At 27.8% G+C, this 20,054-nt stretch overlaps 1 protein-coding gene across 1 annotated transcript in view; it reads left to right on the top strand.

The window, feature by feature from the left end:
- Positions 1 to 340: 340 nt before the first annotated feature.
- LOC107455449 (uncharacterized) overlaps positions 341 to 20,054 on the top strand; it is a 63,186-nt gene continuing 43,472 nt past the window's right edge. The window contains exon 1 of the mRNA XM_087167602.1: positions 341 to 497. The gene's annotated coding sequence lies outside the window, so the exon portion shown is untranslated. The remainder of the gene's footprint in view (positions 498 to 20,054) is intronic.

Genomic DNA, 20,054 nt, shown 5'->3' with positions numbered 1-20,054 from the left:
TAAAGAAATGATTTTTATTTTCGAGAGTTTGTGTTTTTTTTTAGAAATCTCACTTAACTTTTTAAAACCTCACGCTGTTTTTGAGAAAGGGTGAGAAATTCTCACCCATTTTTTTTTTCTATGATGAAAACACTGCAACTAGCAGAAATTCGTGAAGCCGAGAACTCAGCAATGTTAACTGCAAAATTAACCGTCGGCCACCTTACTTGAGTTCGTATTTTTGTAGATTTTCGCCTAAGATTAATAGGAAGTGAAGGTCTGTTTTATATGTTGGCAACGATTAAAAGGTTACTATTTTAATTCTCGTGGCTACATTATTTTCTGTTTTAGTCGCCAGCCAGTACTTTGCTTTTGCATTGCTTTGTGCTTTGGCTTCATTGTAGAGTAACAGTTCAGTGCAGCACGTGTTAGATTCACTAGTGATAAACATTGATTTTATTAATTTTAGTACTTAATTCTTCATTTTAAGACTTGGATAATCTATTAAATCTCTTAGGGTAAGTTTAACTATTTATATAAGTTTTGAATTTTGAAAATATTCAACTTTAATGTTGTTGTATGTTACATCCCATGTTAAATCTTATATTTATACGTATTATAATCGCTCGATTATTGATATAGTTAAGTGTTTTTTTTTCTTCCTATGCACGTGTAAATGTTGAATAAACAACGTATAGCTAATATAAAGAAACTTACTACGATTATATTTAAATCCGTAAGCATGTTATCAGATTTGTTATGTTATCAGATTTGCATGTTATCAGATTTGTAGGGTTTTATTAATTTCAAAAGTTTTATTTATAGTTTTGGATTTACTATTCAATTCCTATATTTATTTTAACTCATGTAACCTTTTTTGTTTTTAATAGTGTAGTCGCTTGTATTTTGCTTCATTAATATATTGGTTCTTTTTATAAATTCTTTCTCTTGCTTAAGATGGTACCCTTTATGGTAAAAAATGGTTGCATTAAAATTGGTTAATCCTTTTGCTTAGGGTGCACCATTGTACCAGCTGTAAGTAAAAGATAAATGTTTTTTTCTAGATTACTTAGTAATATGTGATAATAATTCCTAATAACAGTTTTGGCTGGAAATAATTTTATATATAGCTAATTAATAATAATTAATGTAACATATTTGCCATTCAGTAATAATTTCAAAATATTTAAATCGCTTACTATTTTTAATGAACTGAATCATAACAATGGTAGAGAATTATTTTACAAAAGAGTGACAAGAAAATTATGAAAAAATAAATTTATATTTTAATTAAGGAACCTTAAAAATTTTCTGACCATGAAAAATCGTTTTAGACTATTTAATTAATCTATAGCATTGAAAACTAATATATGAAATATCTTAGTTTGAAAATTATAAATCCTCTCAAGCTTAATCGTACTTTTATCCTGTATAAAGTTTCATAAGATATTTAATGCAATGAATTTAAAAAATGTAAAATTAGGGCTTGTGGGTAAAAAAAGAAGTAGAACAAATTAAGGTGTTTGAATATTAGTAGAGTCTTGTATTTACTTGGAATTAAACTTAATTTAGCATGACATAATTAAGAAAATTCTCATGCGTAACATCACGAATTCTTTTATTATATACCCTTATAAATGAAACATTTTATAAACAGACGAAAAAAAATTCTTTTTTTTGAAGATGTGAAAAAAGTTGTACAGTAATTTGCATAGGGATGCACAACCTTTTTGAGTGAAGGGCCACATTCACAGCAAATTGACCATTGAAGTGCCGCATGCCAAGTATTTAGAAAGACATGTTAATCATTTAATATTTTTGCATAAAATTGAATATCTTTAAGTGCTTAAAATTAAAAGCTAATTACTTAGGGAAAGAACAGAATCAATTATCAGAAAAAAATTTCAGATAAAATAAAAAATAATGAGAAAATTCATGTTTTTTTGTTTCATCACATTGCATAATAAAGTTCATTTAACATTAAAAATTTGTAACGTTCATACAGTTAAAATTAAATATACTAATTGATAAATTAAATGCAAGTTGAATAATTTAAAGAAAGTTTGCAGGGCTAAAAATGATGTAAAATTGAAACAAAACCCTTGCAGGGAATAATAAGATTCAACATTTAGTAGGCAAATTAGTGCTCCAACTTTAAAACATTTTAAATAAATTATAAGAGAAAAGAAAATAAGCATTAATTTTGAAGGAATTATTTTCCTTAATAATAAAAAACTATTAAGATACTTGTTTACAACTCTTTATGACCAATACTTTTTTAACATGTTACTACTTACAATTAATACACATATATATTAACAGCTAATTAAAATTTACATTACGCTACTCATCTTGATTAAACTTTTTTTTTTCTGTTAAAATTTAAGGATATACAAATTTCCCAGCATATGATGATAAATGATACAAGATGGTCCATGTAGATAGCAAATGGCTTAAAAAATTTCTTACGGTTTAACCTGCGATGTGCAAATTTTAAAATATTGTGATAATTTTATCTACTTGATCATCTGATAGCTTTTTCGGGATATTAAATAAAAATTTTATAATTTTGTTTAAAGACTGCTCCACAAACTCTGGAACAAGCCCAATTCATTCTGGAAAACAGTCTTTCTGCAGAATCTGATCTTGTGATCTGCTTTAAACTTAAGGCAAATAACTTAATCAGTTTTTATTATTTGTCCCACATGGTGCTCTTCCTTTTCTAATTTTTGAATCGTGTGAATACGAGTAGCGATGTGTGATTTTTAAATCACTTTACGAATCGTTATGTGTGATATTTAAACAGCGTGAATAAAACACTCGATGCATGAACACTAATCGAGATGCGAGATTTTTAAATTGCGAGAAGATTCACAGTGTAATATTTTAAAGGCCAGAATACGACACACGATGGGTTACTTAATTACGAGAAGAATCAAACCAAATAATATTAAAAACGCACGAATCGCGACATGTGATTTTTAAATCATGTGATCACGAAAAAGAATATGTTGGATATGTGTTGCTAAGCATGCACATGTTCATGAAACTATAGAATTGTGAAAGTGTATTGAAATGTTCCCTTGCATAAGGGATTCGGGCTTAATATAAATTTATATATCTCGTTTTATTTCTTTATCATTATTATTCTCTTTGGAAAGGAATCGATTTCGCTAAAATACGTAAGTACTTTTTAAATTAACTAAAAAGAAGAAGAAAAAAAAGAATCAAATTTCATGAGTTCTAATCTTTGTTTAAATATCGGGATAATCAAAATCACAATACATCAATAACTGCCAAAAAAGGAAGAAGAAAATAACGTTTCACCTCTTATATTTATGTCAAAATCGGAACAATTAGAGCAAGTAAAAAATCATTATTTTAATGCGTGATTCATAACCCATGTGCTGTGAAAATGTAGTACTAAAAATGTCAGGATTTTTTAAATCACGGAGAAAAGCGTAGTAACTAGCGAAAAGTCATTGGATTTATCATAAAATCGGCATACGTGAAGATAGTCAAAAGTGACAAATAAAATTCGAAATTATCTATAGTCGTATAAAAAATATTAGGATTTTCAAAACTATGCGTAAATTCGTAGCATTAACCACAGGAAAAAAGCAATCGAAAAACTACATTAAGAGAGATAGAGTGAGTCAAAAACCTAGATGCGCTATTATAAATTTTCGAATTATTATTTTTTTTTATTTTCAAAAAAAAATTTTTGAATTGATCTCTTTATTTTGTTCAAGTTGCTACAGCTGTTCGCACATTAAGGTTTGTCAGGCCGCTGGTTGCACACCCCTAATTTACATAATAATTTCACTTCATAAAAATAGATAATTTTTTATTAATGAAGTGGTTTAATTTTTAATTTAAATCACTGTAATACGTCTAAATATTTGAAACAAATGCAATATTAGTTATCATATTAAAAGTTAAGCACTTGTAATGGAAATTTTATTAACAACAACAATTATTTTATTTAAATTAAAAAATATTCTCAAGGTTTAAGAATCCTGGATGTTTTATAAAGGACGGTTACTTCATTTTTCCATTATAACTAACGGCACATTAGTATGCACTTAGAATGAGTTGAATATATACCAATTTATGTATCAAGTTAATTTTTCTTTAATTTTTAAAAAGTATTGTTCTAAGGACAATTATTATGCTTAATGATCTCGTTTAATTAATTTTCAAAAAACACCACCTTGGAAAAATGTGAATTTCTTTCTTTAAATAGTAGGCCCACTCGAACAAACCCAGCTCGGGTTTGCGAAATTTTCCTGGTAATCAATACAATGGTATCAGTGCTTGAATTATAATGAAATTGCTCTCTTAGTATTTATTTATTTATTTATTTTTAAATGCAAAAATTGGCATTGTCACTGGGGGCATATGAAAATATTAGGATGAACAATTATACTATATTTAATGCCCTTAGTTTTTCAAAACAATTACTTAATTTTTTTCAAAAAAAGTCCTAAAGAGTTCTTAATTTTTGTTTTGCTAAAAAAATAGGAACCCAGAATTGAGTTTTAGTGACTTATAACAAACTTTCGAGGTAATACTTTTTAATATTTCGTGAAGGAATACAAGATTAGTCTATTTCTTCGTCAAAATAAGTGAGTTAAGTATGGTTCCAAATTGCTAAAGAAAAGCTTTTGAATTTTTTTAAAAACAAAATACAGTCTCTAAGTAAGAAATAGACAATGTCTTTTTTAATGTTATCTAGTGAAACTTTTGGTAATTTCTTTGGTAGGTCTTTGAAAATTATACTAAAGAGCAGTTTAAGGTTAAAATATTACTTTTGGAAAAAGTTGTATTCATTCTTCTAGGATATATGACGAATTTCGGAAATTTCACTCCAGTGGTTTGTAACATTTTTAACAGAGGCCATTTTTACAGAATTTGAAAGTTTTAAATGATTAAGAAAAGCTTCATATTATAAGGCAATTCTTTTAAAGCATTTCTTAAAGTAAGCATGGTAAAATTTATAAGGATGATTTCGAAAAAAGAATAATTTTAAACTTGAAATAAAAAACCAAATTTCGCAATATTATAAAGTATTTTTAACAATTTCACCTTTTTTTTTTTAATAAAAATAATAAAATGGGATGCATTTTCGAAGGAAAAGTTACTATCGAATCTTGGGAATTTATTTATTTATTTTTGTATCAGAGATTTTCTTAATATTAATGCTAAATCCGGGTTCAGATAAGTTGGAGACAGCATTTTAAATTATTTGTATAATAGAACTTCTTCCTAAAAAGCTAACGATTTTAATTAACATGATTTTTTGCTCTTTGGAAAAAGGAGAAGAAAAAAAAACAGCTGTAATTGTACTTATGGAAATAAAAAGTACCTTAAAAACTTACAAGTTGAAGCAAACATTTCTCTTTCCAGAAGATTTTTTTCCTCCGAATGAAATTTTATTTGATAGAATTTCATTTTAAATCCAGTTTAGTTGTTTAACTCGATGGAGAAGGATTTTAAATCTTTGGAAATATATGCGCAATCAAGTTTTCTTGCCTACAGCGCTTTACAGAGTTAAATCTTTTAAAAATTATGTTGTTTTTTTAATTTCTTTCACTTATTATTTTTAAAAATCTTCATTAATTTATAATGTGTTTTAGATTTTTACTCTATTGAGAGAAGTTGACGTAGTTAAATTTTATAGCATAATGAAACATTAATACTTTTGCCTAGCAAATATTTCCTGAAAATAAATATTTTCCCTTTAAAAAAAAAAAAAATGAGTAAACAACTGTTTTTCTAAGAGCTTAATTAACAAACATCTTCAATGTTTGTTAAATGATAGTCTCAATTTATTTTAACATCATTTTTAAATTTTTTTAACGATAACAATCAAGCGATATGAATGTTAAAATCATGTTTAATAAAATTCACCTTTTAATGTGATTTTAAAAGACATAAATGGTGAAGTAATATAATCTTATTGTGTTCAATATCAAAATAAAATGATTTAATTGAGTAAGACTAAATAATATCTTTGTGCAACTGCGAATCTATTTCTAAGTTAAGAAATAGTTCTATAAAGCCTAGAGACAGTAATAAATCTGTCCAATTAGACAGGGCATGAAATTTCAGATTTTTGCGCTCACTAAATAAACCACTTGAAAACTAGGTGGCAAAAGCCCTCCCTCATTAGTCGGCGTACGACAGACGCGTGGGGGAAGTGAGGCAAGTCTTAAGGGGTCAAGTAGAGATTTTAAAAGAAATGTTTCCTGTTTCAATGTCATTGCTTTTCTTTTACATTACGCATACTATATCGCGAACATATCATAAAAGATAGTGCATATATAGTTTTTTTAATTTATTTATTTTTTTGTATGATGTGACTTTAATTATTAATATAACTGAAGAGTTTTAAAGATATTTACTGTTCATTATTTTAATTGAATACTAGTTTTTATTTATTTATTTTTTTTGTTGTATAATTATGTTCTATTGAAGAATAAAGAATTAAAAAATAGCTGAAATGATAAAATATGTTTAATATACATACTGTTACTGCCATATTTCTCTGAAATAAAGGAAGTTTGTGCGCAATGCTTACTGCAATCTCAGAAATGTAATATATTTTTCGTTGAACAAGCGATTTAAAAATAATGTGAATAACTATTAATACTGCTTTTGAATTTGAAACAGTTACTTAATATATATTATTTTAAATCGATTCGTTGAGTGACAATAGTTCTTTATTCTTGTATAATCATTTCCTATTGAAGAAAAAAGTAACATAAAAAAACTGAAATGATGGAAAAAATTAACTGTACATAGCAAAACTGCCAGATTTCTCTAAAATAAAGGAGGTTAGTGCGCAATGATGATCGCTCTCTTTGAATCGCAATATGTTCATTAGTAGTAGGCACCGCGATCTAAGGGACGGAAGTGACGTCATAGTCAACCGGAGCTTATTTCTGCCCCAACCGGAAGTTGCTTATTTCTGCCCAACCGGGAGTTGCTAATCTCTGCCCAACCGGGAGTTGCTTATTTCTGCCCACCCACAAACCTAAGGTTGCTTATTTCTGCCCGTCTACAACCGGAAGTTGCTTATTTCTGCCCGCTTGCTTATTTCTGCCCGCCTGAAACTTCGTCTGCAGCGTCATGGGGAGCTTATTTCTTTTTTTCTTAAGCCATATTTTTAGTTTCGGTTTCTGTTTTTAATTTAGTTTTGTTTTTTAAATATTATTTAATTTATTAGTTTATTGAGGGTGGCAACACTTAATTTATTAGTTTATTGAGGGTGGCAACACTTATTATTTTTAATATTAATTTTTAAGGATGGTAACACTTAGAAACTTTGTTATTTGGGGAGATATTGTATATTATGAAGTTATGACGTCATATTTTATTACATAATAAATAAATAATATCATACTTTTGCTCTAGTGGCGCCGTCTATGTGGGAATAAAATAACTTTAAATATATTTTAATATATAAATCTGTTTTAATATTATTTATTAAATGTAATTAAGGCTGAGGATCGAACTCACGCCAATCAAAAAGCCTTCGTGGGTCAGTAGTTGGATATCATAACCACTGACCCACGAATGCTTGGTTAGATATGTGTTACTAAGTTAAACTTTTGTATTCTGAACACGTGTATAAATGAAAAAAGGATTTGATATTGATATCATCCTACAGTTTCATCGATATATTTTTCACTTAACCTTTGACAGTTATTAAATAATTATTTCTGCCCCTCTTAATGTTATTATAACTTTCTCTGGATGGCAACGGTACTGGCCATACACGTGTTAATTATTACATAATAAATAAATGATATCATGCACATGCTTTTCATTCTAATGGCTCCATCTATACTTAAATATTAAAAAGAAAATATATTAAAAACTCTTAATTTTAGTTATTTTCAATATAAATATAGATGATATAATAGACTTTAATTATTATTAACCTAATCAATATTAATTAATACATTTTAAATAAATTGATTTAATATTAAAAATAAAAATTGTATTTATTAAGTATGTCTACTGTGAATATTAAAAGTATTAGACTTAAAGGCATATTAATTTTAAATCAATGAATATTATTTTATAAGATTTTATTTTATCATCTTAGCTTGGATTTACGGCTATCAATATAGCCTTGTCATTTTTGAACCCAGAAGACAAGGGAACTCATAGATCTTGAGACAATGCATGTCTTCGAAGTGGACTTTGTGAGTACCCATGTTATATGAAGAGGAAAACCACGAAAACCTCCTACGCTTAGTCCGACGACAAGTAGTGGGCTTGGTTTTTATTAGCCAGTATCCTGTGAATGTACAGAGATCAGAGGAAAAACTTAAGGTTTTAATAAAATAAATGTTATCAAATTATATATCTTCTAATGGTGTCATCTATACTTAAAATGTTAGAAGCTTAGTTATTTTTTGATATATGTATAGTTGATATAAATGACTGTAATTATTATTAAACTATTCAATATTACCTATTATTAGCCTATTCAGTAAGAAAGTACACCCTTTAATAATTAATACAAAAAAAGTTTCAGAACAATATATAGAATTTTCTGAAAAAAAACTAGAAAATATAAAAAACTTTCTTTGAAAAACTAGAAAATTTTTACAAAAATAAAATTATTTTCTTAAAAGTTGGATATTATTTTTACAAAAATAAAAATATTAGAAAGTTTTCCTGAATAATAAAAATATTTTCTGAAAATTGGAAAATGTTAATAAAAAGTTTGAAATATTTTTACAAAACTAAGATATTTTTTACAGAAAGCAAATATATTTTACTAAAAGATAGAAAAATTTCATAAAAATAAGAAATATTTTCTCAAATGTTAGAAATTTTTTACAATAATAAAAAATATTTTCTGAAAACTGGAAAATGTTAATAAAAATTTTGAAATATTTTTACAAAACTATAATCTATGATTTAATTAATCTATTATGCAATCACACTAATGATGAAAAAATGAATATGATATTAGCAATAAATGGTTGTTAGTTGAAAACTGGACAGATGCCTTTGATTTCTCCTAATTTTTAGTTTTGCAAGAGCTCCAACACGTATTAATATAGATATTTAAGAAATATAAATTTTATTAATTTTCTATAAAATCATTTATGAAAAAAATTATTATCTAATTAAAAACCAATATATAACAATATATCAACGGTGTTTATTCAAACATATTTTTAAATACATTAATAAACTTTTTTCATCTTAAAACTTATAATTTTATCAACTAATATAGTTTAATTATTATATTAAAGTACTTATTTTTCAATCTCATGAAAAAAATATTTGAATTAATTTTATTTTCTATTAGAAAATGAATAATGACATATTTACATAATATTATCAATTATATATTATATTTCTTTAAAATTACAAATGAATTAATCTAAATCTAAGACACACATAAAATGAATTTTTGCCGCTATAAATTCATTTATGTTCAAAACATATTCATTTTATTTTTATTTAATATTATAATAATGCAAATAACTTACTTTATTTTGAAAATACTAGTAAGTGTAAAACTATCTATAGCCTTTCTATTTGAAAGTATATATTTAAATTATACTGATTACAGAACTTGAACATGATATCTATTCCTCACAAAATTTTACAAAGATAATGTCTGTCCAGGACGTTTGGGGTTTATTCACGTTTTATCAATTAGTTATAATATAAAGTGTAACATAGTGCTTCATACTTGTCATAGAACGTGGGAATACAACTATTTCTCAGAAAATTGTTAAGAAACATATGATGCATGCTCGCAGAAGTGGTTGGATGAAACTTTGAATGAAATGTTATTTTATTAAAATATATTTTGTCTTTATTGATCATTTTCACAAGTGAAAAAGTTTATATTATCAAGAAAAAATTACACTCTTTAATAATTAATACAAAAAGTTTCAGAAAAATATATAAAATTCTCTGAAAAAGTAGGAGATTTTAGCAAAAACTTAAATATTTTTATAAAACTAGCAAATTTTTAACAAAAAGTTAAAATATTTTCTTATAAGAGAAGATTTTTTGTAAAAACATATATATTTTTCTTAAAAGATAGAAAATTTTGTTAAAAAAGTTAAAAATATTTTTATGAAACTAGCAAATTTTGTTAAAAAAGTTTAAAAAATGTTTAAAAGATAGAAATTGTTTTGTAAAAACATAAATATTTTCTTAAAAGATAGAAAATGTTTAACAAAAAGTAAAAATATTTTCTTAAAAGACAAAATTTTTTGTAAAAACATGAATATTTTCTTAAAAGATAGAAAATGTTTAACAAAAGGTTAAAATATTTTCTTAAAAGACAAAATTCTTTGTAAAAACATGACTATTTTCTCATGAAATAGAAAATTTTATTAAAAAGTTTGAAATATTTTTATAAAACTAGCAAATTTTTAACAAAAAGTTAAAATTTTTTCTTAAAAGATATAAATTTTTTGTCAAAACGTAAATATTTTCTTAAAAGATAGAAAATTTTGTGAAAAAGTTTGAAATATTTTTATAAAACTAGCAAATTTTTAACAAAAAGTTAAAAAATTTTTCCTAAAAGAGAAAATTTTTTGCAAAAACATACATATTTTCTGAAAAAATAGAAAATTTTGTTAAAAAGAAATAAAAATGTTACATTGTTTCCTAGTTCGTTAAGATTTTAAGATGATTACTTTAAGTTAGATCAATAAATATTTTCTATAAAATCATTTTAACATTTTGAATCATGAAGGCAGGAGAATCCGTTGGCTCTATGAACAACTATTCAGAGTGCGGGACAAGGACCCATAAAATACTACTTTCTACAACGTTCATCCTCCATCCTGACTTCCATCTCTATGAATTAGCCGAAAAAACTTTCCAAAAAGCTTGAGATATGTGGGACTGGATCACAACTTCATAGTTTCCTAATTCTCGTTGTCTCTTTCTGAAATACTTCCATTGCATTTTCACAATTTTTGTTCATCTTTTTATTGTATTTGTGGAATGATCTATATTTCTTTTTTCTTGAACAAGATGGTGTGTGAATGGATCGGATATGATTGAGTAAATCAGATTTTAACTTAAAAATTCACTACACAAATTAAGCTTATGCGAAACTAAATGAGTCAGTAAGTGTCTCTTTAAATTATCATTTCGAAAAAGGTCTTTTTACATTCTTCACATTCAAAAGTTTCTCGATTTTTCATGAGTTTTTAAATGTCTATTCAAGTTACACTTTCGATTAATCACCTTATCACATAAACGACATTTAAAGTCTTTTTCATTTGAGTGAATTTTCAAACGTTGAACCATATTCTTTTTATGCGTGAATATTTTTCCACATATTTCACATATCTACAAAGTAAAATAAACGCTATTTGAATATCATACTACATTAACTCAATGAATTATTAAAAAAAAAAGTTAAAGTATTCTACAGAAAAGGATTATTATTTTTTTTAAATTGTTAAGTTCTTAAAGTTAATATCGGTTTTTTTCTTTCAAAAATCAATTTTATATCGCAAACAGTAACAATTTTAACTATATACGCATATAATCATAAGTTTTCAAAAATCCTCGAAACGTAAATATTCAACAAGTAATTTAAAGTTATACAAAAATATTTTTATAAAACCGGAGTAATGTAAGTGTGATTTAAGTAAATATTAGAAAATAATAATGTTATAAATAATAGAAACAACTGACATTAGTTTTGTTATTCGTATTAGAATTCGTATAGTTTTCCGTCATTTGCTTTTAATGAAGGACACTATTACGTAATTAATTTATTACGGCTATAAGTACTGTAATTTTCTTATTTGATATTATAATAATGATAAAAACTTACTTAATTTTAAAACTAGGTGTCGAATTTAAAACTATATCGCTATATATTAACGGATATTGACAGGCCGTGAGAGAGTCGTGATAACTATATCCTCATGTATATAGATAAGCTATATCCTAACAATTGTGATTAACTAATGAAATATAGATAAAATCCAAACGCCCCGGACAGAAATCTGTAAAAATGATTTTCACTAAAATTTTGTATATAGCTATAATAAGTTATGTCAATTTGATTTTAGTAAGAAATCCTACAATAAATATAGCAAAAACAGCATATCTAAATAATATCAGATAAAAAGTTCATGTATTTAAATTCTAAAAACTTAAAAAATCATAAATAATTTATAAATCAATTGAAATTTTCTTTTCAAAGGAGATTTAAAATTTTTTTTTTTTTTGCTTTTTGGACAGAAATCAGCTTAAAAATTGTCTATTGCCTAGAAACTTCGAGATATTTTCTATTAACAATTAATTAAACCTCTCCCAGCAATTACATTATGAAATTAATGAACATTATTTCATTTTTTTTTACAGAGTTCTTTTACTAGGTTGCCTAGCAACCTAGTAAATTTAAGCATTAAGTTTCTGAATTAGTCAATGGGTTATCTTAAAATATTCATTTGCGCTGGCGACTTTTTTTGGCGGTTTTCTGAACTATCGCCAAATATATAAACCTTTATTGCTACCCAATTTATGACCCAATTTTTTCAAAATTTTGTCTACCCCCCCCCCCCCTAATTCAAGTGTCTAGATTCCAAATATGTAAAAAAAAATGTATGTTTATTCAGAGAAAGTACGTTTTTGTGTCTGATTTCGTAACTTAATTAATAGTTAGCACTAATTAATTAGTATATTTGAAGTCACCCCCGGGAACCATTAAGATTGACTTTTAGTTCGTGAAAATCCGATCATTAGAACGAAAGTTATTCAGGGTGATATCTTTATTTTTTTGCGGACTGTACAAATAAAAAATATGTAGGAGGTTGTGGTGTGGCTAAATCAAAAAGGGGGGTGACTAACATTAAGTCAAATTAAGATTAAATAAAATTTAGATACTAATTATGTAAAGGCCGAAAAGGTATAAGTGGTTAACAGTGGAAGTGGGTGCAATTATTCAGGTAAGCGCAACAAAGGAGCATGCTGAAAAAAAAGGAAGAGAAAACAACTTATACTGTAAAATTACTCACCAGATACATATTCTAAGATGCAAAGTAACTTTTATTTCACAATTGAAGGCATTATAAAAAAAACTGGACATGTTAGCAAACATGCCAACAAAAAATAAATCGGCTTCAGCCGAATACAGAGAAAAACATACAGCAATGTTGAAAACAAAGCAACTCTGACTATATCTTCGTTATGAAGATAGGGGAGAAAACTCTCGCCAAAAAAATTAAACTTTTGGGAATAACCACTTGGTTGGCTGGAGAAGGATCAGAGGGGCAAATCACAGAGCTGCAAATATTGGCCAACTGGCGAAATTAATTGTTAAGCTCCATGCCAAACATGAAGCGGGGTTGTCTAAAGTGGTGACACACCTGGTAAAGAATTTTGTGGAATGTTCTGGAACATTCTTGGCGCCATCATAAGATCAAAAGGGGCGCTTTGCATTTGATGCAAGCCGAAACGTGGGAAAGGTGACTTGGTGCCAATTCCTTCTCCCTCCAACAATAGGGGTTTGCTGACTGGACATACATCTTGCTGTCAGCAAGTAACAAAAGGAGGAATCTTCTTTTAAAGGAAGAACATAAATGTAGAGAAAGATTACTTTCCCAAGGTTACAAAACAAATTGAGGCGTACAACTTAAATATTACATGAAATATATTGCAAAGAATTATTGAATACTGTTAAATAAATAACATTAATTACAAGTGTAAAAGGAAGAAATTAAAAAAAGCATACAATTAAAAGTTTATCACAAATTTAACAGTTACAATTATTTAAGCGTTTAATACATTATTAACAAATTAACAATTAACAAATGATTATTAAATTAGATGAATGATGATGATTAAATAAATTAAGATGATTAGATAATTAAATTAGATAATTAAATTAGAATTAACAATTGATTTTACTTAATATGTAGTATACCATACTACATATATTCCCCCCAGATACAGAAAAAAAGGTGAAGCCTTTTTGTACAAAAACTAAATTCAGGACAGCAGGATCTGAAAATAAACAAATGCCAAAACAATTAATATATCCAATGCAATAATGGGAAGACAAAAATCAGAAGCTGGGAAAAAGGTAAAAATTTGCATCCAACAAAAATCAAAAAAAAAAACTTGAATAAATACTTAATTGACAACACACAAATACACTACACTGAAAAAAAAAAACTTGGTGAGATGTTAAGTTGTTTTCAATGAATAATGGCAACACAAAGTCTAAAAAAAAATTATATACACAAAAAAGGAAAAAGGTTTACAAAATTCATCTGAAAAGCAAAAGTATTAGTGCTTGAGAATGAAATTCGTGAAAAGTCACAATTCGGGAGGGAGTCCATGTCAAGAAGAACTAATCAAGTAAGACAGATAAAAATATGTACTGCTCTTGTAGCTGTGCACCTTGATCTCAAACAACACATCCAACCACTTAGCTGCTATTAATTTGACGAAATAACACAGTTCAGTGAATCCAGAAGGACATAATATATAATGCACGGTGAACTATGAAACACCGACATTGAGTTGCTACTAATTTGACGAAACCACACAGTTCAATGAAACCAGTTGGAGCACGATATGAGACACCGTGAACGAAGAAACATTGTCATTAAATAAGAGGCCAAGATTACCTCAGTATAAGACGGCAGGATCATGCCTCAGGAGCCGATAGTAGACAATACACACATCAGACATCTCCAGATACGGGATATAGACATCAGGGACGAAGACAGTTCGAGGTAGCAGATACACTGACCACTTCCAGATAAAGTCTGGCAACGACAACTAGCAAAAGTCCAGATGAGGGGTACAGACATCAGGGATGAAGACAGTTCAAGGTAGCACCAGAAGACAGAGCCGAGCAGTACAGTTTGTGTTGTTGTAGTAAGTTCTGACTCATATGTTCATACAAATATTGAAAACAATTTATATTAGCTCAAACAAAGATATATGCATAAAAACAATACTTATATACAAGTAAGTATAAACAAAAAATGAGAATAATGTACAATAAAAAATTTGGACTTTGTGTTAGACCAACAAGGTTTAGAACATGTCTCCAAAAAAGGTTGCATGAAAATGCATATAAAAATGACACATAGAAGATTGGGATAAATCCATTACCTAAAATTAAATGCAGTATTTAAATTGCATTAAAGGTTATTTGTATAGTACCACATTCCAAAATAAACAAGGAAAACCTAATTGTATTCGAAAAAATCCAAAGTAATAATTTAAGTCACTTAAGTCACAAAATGTTTACATGAATAGTTGAGTGAAAACAAACTAAGAAAATAGGTAAAAAGAATTGCTCTGAGTTGATAAAAAATTAAACAAGAAAGTGATTAATTAATTAATGATTCTGACACAAACGTTTCGATCACAACATTCCCAAAAAAAATCTTGTCAGGCCTGATAAGATGTCACATGTACGCCAGCGTAGCAGAGACATCCCAAAATTTTATGGGGGTTTGCAACAAAACATTAGCAAAATCACACAAACAGTTATTTGAATTAAACATGTGAACGAAGAAAATATCTAGTATTTTGTTGAGGCAATTTATTACTGGTAGCACATAGAGATGTTTTTCTATGTGGGGCTAACCTTAGACGGTTTGCATGAATTTTAAACACAGGAGCATTAGGATTAGATAAAAATTGGATACTAAAATTAACATCATTATGTTTTGTAATGATGGTGTATGGACCATTGAATTTGGGATTAAAAGAATCTTTGGATTTCAAATACACAATATCATTTACTTCGAATTTACGAAGTTTAGCTTTCCTTTCAAACTTACTGTTTTGATCAGTCTGATTCTGCCTTAAAGAAGTATAAGCATTACTATAATAATTATTTAGATCATTTAAAACCTGAGAAACATAAGAAGCTTGGTCTAAACTTATAAGTTTATTGTTAGAATTTTGGTATGTGTCAAAGAAAATACTCATTTCACGACCAAAATGAAGCATGTTAGGGCTATATCCTGTGGCAGGATGAATAGCACTATTATAGATTTGTTGGTGAATTAAGAGGGCAGATTGAATAGAAATTCCTTGTTCTCGCAAGGCAATCAATGAGGATTTTAAGGAAGTGTTTATTCTTTCAGAAACTGAGTTCAGTTGAGGGTGTCCTGAAGTGGTATGTATTACCTTAATACCTAGTTCAGAATTTATAGTATGAAACACTTCACAATTAAATTGAGTTCCAAGATCACTTAAAATCATGGTAACTCTACCAAACAATGACATATAATTTAACAAATGTTGGACCATAGTATTAGCAGTTAAGTTCCTTAAGTGATATAATACAGTAAACTTACTGAAGTGATCAATAACAGTTAACACATGCCCAGTATCTTTAATAGGTCCAACAATATCAATACTAATAAAATCCCCAGGGCGAGTAGGTAGGTACACATTTTTTAAGGGGGCTGGTTTGACAGAATAATGTTTGATGCGAATACATGCATCACAAGATAACACATAGTTTAACGTGTCAGCATAGTAGCCTTTCCAATAAAATCTTTTCGACAATAACTCAAAAGTTTTCTTGACACCTGTATGAGATACATGAGTAATTTCCAAAACCTTGGGTCTGAGAGACTTGGGCACAACTATTAAATCAGCATAATCATTCTTATTATACTCTTTATGAAACATGAGTAGCTTAGTATCAGGGGATATAAAATATTTATCAATAATTTTAGTGTTTAAGTTATTATCATTTAATTTAGTAATGATATCATTAAGTTCTTGATCTTTGGTTTGATTGTCCTTAAAGGTTTCATTAGATATTTCAAATTTAGGGTCAGTTTGAGTAACACACACTAACTCATTATTTTTAGGATCAGAAAAAGGTACAATTAAAGATTCAGTATTATCAAAATCATTAAAATTACAGTCTTCTCTTAAATCAGGATTTTGGCATCGACTAAAATAGTCAGCTAGAACATTACAAGAACCGGGTACATATTTAAAATCAAAGGTGTACTCACTTAATAAAAGAAGCCAACGCGTTATAATGTCAGCAGGTGAAGTAGATTTTTTGTAGTATTTAAGGGGTTTAGAATCAGATAAAACTGTGAATGATTTGTTGTATAAATAGTACTTGAATGCTGTTATACCCTTAACAATGGCGAGCAACTCCAACTTTATAGCAGGATAATTTTTCTCACCCTTATTTAATGATTTGCTAAAATAACCTACTGGATGAAAACCATCCTCATATTCTTGTAATAACACAGCAGAAACTGCCATTTTACTTGCATCAGTGTTTAAAAAGAATTTCTTAGAAAAGTCAGGTAATTTGACAAAGGGCTTGTTAAAAAAAATATCCTGTAAGGATTTAAATGCATCTTGATGCTGTTGGGTCCATTTAAATGAAATATTCTTCTTCGTAAGATCAGTTAAAACACCAGTTAATTCTGCAAAGTTGGGTATCAATGAGCGATAAAATCCGCATAAACCTAGAAATCGTTTAACTTGTTTTACTGTTTTTGGAGCAGCAAAATTAGTGATTTTAGCAATATTAAATTCAACAGGTGAAATTATGTTTTTGGCAATACGAAAACCTAAATAATCTATTTCTTGTTCAAAAAATCTACATTTAGAGGGAGTAAGAGTTACATTATATTTACTTAAAATGTTTAACACAGCTTTAACTTTAACCATCATGTCATCAAATTCATTGGCACAGATGATAAAATCATCTTGGTAGGCATAAATATGCTCAATTCCATGTGCTTTTAACTCATCAATAATTTTGTCAACGAAAGCTTGAAAGGTACTGGCACTAGTTTTGAGACCAAAAGGTAGTCGTTTGTTAGAATATGTACCAAAGGGTGTAGTAAATGTTAACACCTCCTGAAGTTCATCAGGTACCATTATTTGATTATAAGCACTTTTAAAATCTACTTTTGAATAATATTGAAATTGAGAAATATTGTTAATTAGAGTCGAAATCTTGGGAAGAGGGTACGTTGAATTTTCTATTATGGAATTAAGTAACCTAAAGTCTAAAGCAAGTCTATATTTGTTTTGATTAGAGGAATCAGTATCTTTTTTCTTTACTAAAACCATGGGCGAAGCCCAGCTAGAAACATTTCTTTCAATAATATTAGCATTCATTAACTCAGTGAGTTCATTTTTTACAATATCCTGTAAAGCTTGTGGTATATCATAAGGTAAGGTTTTAATAGGGTTATTGGATTTTAACTTAATACTGGGTTCGACTAAATCGGTACAGCCAAGAGTGGCAACAGATTTTGAAAAACAAGCATAATTATTTAATAAAATATCAGCAATAACATGTTTTTGAGATTCATTTAAATTATCAAGGTAAAAATCATTAATAGACAACTCTAATTTTCGTCTTTCAAGCATTTCAGGTGAAGCTTGAATCAAATTTATATACTCATTATTGACATTTTGGTTATCAAGATTATTTTTAACATCAAAATCACTAGAAATTGATCCAATTTTGCAAGACTTATTTAAATGAATCGGTGATGCACTTTTGTTATATATTAATACATGAAATGAATTTTGGGTTAAATTATGAACACTTGGATGCATCAATAAATCATTATGATTAATAAGGGGAGTAAACAAAATGTCATTATTTAAAAATTTGTCATTATCAGTAGAGACATTGATGAAAACACTTTCATTAGGATCAATAACAACCTTATTAGTTAAATGAACATGTGATATTATATTTTGAACATTTTTCTGTTCAGACAAAGGTAAAGCAAAAGGTAATTTAAAAGAGTCAAAAATCAATTCATTATTCTTAGAATCTATAATTATGTTATATTTGGATATTATATCATATCCAATGATACCTTGAAAATGAGAGGTATTAAATTTAGATACAAAAAAATGATGCTTAAACTGACTATTACTGATTTTAAAGGAAATTTGAGCACATGATAAAAAATTAAGTTCAGAGTTTAAGGTAGAAATTTTAACATTTCTAGATAAATATTTAACTTTAGTTACTAATTTAATTTGGTCAAAAATATCTTTAGGCATTAATGAAATAGAAGCACCAGAATCAATTAAAAAGGTGAACTTTTTATCACCAAACATTATATCAATAAGTGGTAAATTACATTTGTTTTCACTAAATAAATTAAACAAGGTTGTCTCATTAGACATTGGATTTAAGAATTCAGATATTTTTGTTTTACCATCACCCATAGTGTGATTTAAATACTCAGAAGGTTGATCAGACTGATCAGAAACAGGGGTTCGTTTAGTTTGAAAAGGGACCACAGTTTGCCTACAATGTGGTCCCGACACTAGTTTAAATTGGGACGACCTTGATTTTGTGGTCTTCGGTTATTACTTGAACCAGTATTTCTATTAGGATTTTGCCTAGAACCCTGCAAGTTCAAGTACTGGTAACATCGAGCCATAATATGACCATTTCTCCCACAAAAATGACATACAATTTGTTGTCTAGCATTGTTATTTTGGGTTCTCACATTAGATGTTGTGAATTGAGGACAATTTTTTAGACAATGGTCAGGAGATTTACATAAAGGACATAAATTGACTGCCTCTTGAACAATAGTAGTTAATTGTTTAATTTGATCCTTCAGCATTTCGATTTCAGAGCATTGGTCCATATTTTGGGTTTTATTAACAAAATTAACTGCAGCATTAGTATGTGGTGCAGAGCAGGAAGATATTATTTCTGCCTTATTTACAATTGCCATGAAATCTGAAGGATCCTCAAAGGCTAGTTGAGTCTTTATGCTAGGAGATATAGCATTTAAGAATTGAATTGACTTAATTTTATTTAATGCGGCTGCATCATTAATAAAAGCATATGCCTGATGGGCTGCTGACTCAAGTCTATGGGCAAAATTTCTTATCGTTTCATTATGAAACATGTTTAGATCATTAAATTCAGCAATAGCTGAGGCCTCATTTTTTGTTGCACAAAAGAAATTTTGAAGGATTTTTACTGCTTCCTCAAAAGAATTGAGGCTTAGGCAACTAGGAGAAGTTGCAAAAAAGGTAAGTGCAGAACCCTTTAATTTGGA

Source organism: Parasteatoda tepidariorum, chromosome 7 (assembly GCF_982258835.1).
Source record: "Parasteatoda tepidariorum strain Cologne lab strain chromosome 7, Ptep-v5.0, whole genome shotgun sequence".
NCBI classification, from domain to species: domain Eukaryota; kingdom Metazoa; phylum Arthropoda; class Arachnida; order Araneae; family Theridiidae; genus Parasteatoda; species Parasteatoda tepidariorum.
Note: the sequence above shows the minus strand (reverse complement) of the source record. Positions and strands in the feature narration are given on the sequence as shown.